Source organism: Oreochromis niloticus, linkage group LG3 (genome assembly GCF_001858045.2).
Source record: "Oreochromis niloticus isolate F11D_XX linkage group LG3, O_niloticus_UMD_NMBU, whole genome shotgun sequence".
Classification (NCBI taxonomy): domain Eukaryota; kingdom Metazoa; phylum Chordata; class Actinopteri; order Cichliformes; family Cichlidae; genus Oreochromis; species Oreochromis niloticus.
The window spans coordinates 58,065,540-58,068,340 of record NC_031967.2 but is presented as its reverse complement, the minus strand read 5'-3'; positions in this window follow the sequence as shown (position 1 = coordinate 58,068,340).

The window sequence follows — 2,801 nt, the reverse complement described above, 5'->3', positions numbered from 1 at the left end:
ATTAACGAAAGACCAAGACAGACTTTTAATTCATTTGAAAGCCTGATGCTTAGCCTCGTCCACCCCAGCTGTAAAACTCAGAAACCAGTCTTACTTGTTATCATCTATCGTCCACCTGGGCCTTACACAGAGTTTCTCTCTGATTTCTCAGACTTTTTATCTGATTTAGTGCTCAGCTCAGATAAAATAATTATTGTGGGTGATTTTAACATCCATGTAGATGCTAAAAATGACAGCCTCAACATCGCATTTAATCTGTTATTAGACTCAATTGGCTTCTCTCAAAATGTAAAAGAACCCACCCACCACTTTAATCACACTCTAGATCTTGTTTTAACATATGGCATAGAAACTGAACATTTAATAGTGTTTCCTGAAAACCCTCTGCTGTCTGATAATTTCCTGATAACATTTACATTTACAATAATTGATTACACAGCAGTGGAGAGTAGACTTTATCACAGTAGATGTCTTTCTGAAAGTGCTGTAACTAAGTTTAACAATATAATCCACCCACTGTTATCATCTTCAATGCCCTGTACCAACATAGAGCAGAGCAGCTACCTGAACGCTACTCCAACAGAGGTCGATTATCTTGTTAATAATTTACCTCCTCACTACGTACGACTCTGGATACTGTAGCTCCTGTGAAAACTGAGGCCTCAAATCAGAAGTACCTGACTCCGTGGTATAATTCTCAAACACGTAGCCTAAAGCAGATAACTCGTAAGCTGGAGAGGAAATGGCGTGTCACAAATTTAGAGGATCATCATTTAGCCTGGAGAAATAGTTTGCTGCTTTATAAGAAAGCCCTCCGCAAAGCCAGAACATCTTACTATTCGTCACTGATTGAAGAAAATAAGAACAACCCCAGGTTTCTCTTCAGCACTGTAGCCAGGCTGACAAAAAGTCAGAGCTCTACTGAGCCAACATCCCTTTAACGTTAACTAGTAATGACTTCATGAACTTCTTCAGAAATAAATTTTTATCATTAGAGAAAAAATTACCAATAATCATCCCACAGATGTAATATTATCTACAGCTACTTTTAGTACCATCGATGTTAAGTTAGACTCTTTTTCTCCAATTGATCTTTCTGAGTTAACTTCAATAATTACTTCCTCCAAACCATCAACGTGTCTTTTAGACCCCATTCCTACAAAACTGCTCAAAGAAGTCCTGCCATTAATTAATTCATCAATCTTAAATATGATCAACCTATCTCTAATAATCGGCTATGTACCACAGGCCTTCAAGGTGGCTGTAGTTAAACCTTACTTAAAAAGCCATCTCTAGACCCAGCTGTCTTAGCTAATTATAGGCCAATCTCCAACCTTCCTTCATATCAAACATCCTTGAAAGAGTAGTTGTCAAACAGCTAACAGATCATCTGCAGAGGAATGGCTTATTTGAAGAGTTTCAGTCAGGTTTCAGAGCTCATCACAGCACAGAAACAGCTTTAGTGAAGGTTACAAATGATCTTCTTATGGCCTCTGACAGTGGACTCATCTCTGTGCTTGTCCTGCTAGACCTCAGTGCTGCGTTCGATACTGTTGACCATAATATCCTATTAGAGCGATTAGACATGCTGTAGGTATTACAGGTACTGAACTGCAGTGGTTTGTATCATATCTATCTAATAGACTCCAATTTGTTCAAGTAAATGGAGAGTCCTCTTCACCCACTAAGGTCAATTATGGTGTTCCACAGGGTTCAGTGCTAGGACCAATTCTATTTACATTATACATGCTTCCCTTAGGCAGCATCATTAGAAGACATAGCATAAATTTTCACTGCTATGCAGATGACACGCAGCTCTATCTATCCATGAAGCCAGGTAACACACACCATTAGTTAACTGCAGGAATGTCTTAAGACATAAAGACCTGGATGGCCGCTAACTTTCTGCTTCTTAATTCAGATCAAACTGAGGTTATTGTACTCGGCCCTGAAAATCTTAGAAATATGTATCTAAGCAGATTCTTACTCTGGATGGCATTACCTTGGCCTCCAGTAACACTGTGAGGAACTTGGAGTCATTTTGACCAGGACATGTCCTTCAACGCACATATTAAACAAATATGTAAGACTGCTTTCTTCCATTTGTGCAATCTCTAAAATTAGAAATATCCTGTCTCAGAGTGATGCTGAAAAACTAGTTCATGCATTTATTACTTCCAGGCTGGACTACTGTATTCTTTATATCAGGATGTCCTAAAAACTCGCTGGAAAGCCTTCAGTGATCCAAAATGCTGCAGCAAGAGTCTGACAGGGACTAGAAAGAGAGAGCAGATTTCTCCTGTTTTGGCTTCCCTTCATTGGCTTCCTGTTAAATCCAGAATGAATTCAAAATCCTGCTCCTCACATACAGGTCTTAAATAATCAGGCCCCATCTTATCTTAATGACCTTGTAGTACCATATCACCCTATTAGAGCACTTCGCTCTCACCTGCAGGCTTACTTGTTGTTCCTAGAGTATTTAAAGTAGAATGGGAGGGAGATCCTTCAGTTTTCAGGCCCCTCTTCTGTGGAACCAGCTTCCAGTTTGGATTCGGGAGACAGACACTATCTCTACTTTCAAGATTAGGCTTCAAACTTCCTTTTTGCTAAAGCATATAGTTAGGGCTGGACCAGGTGACCTGAATCCTCCCTTAGTTATGCTGCAATAGACGTAGGCTGCCGGGGATTCCCATGATGCATTGAGTTTTCCTTTCAGTCACTCACTATGTGCTAATAGACCTCTCTGCATCGAATCATATCTGTTATTAATCTCTGTCTCTCTTCCACAGCATGTTTTTATC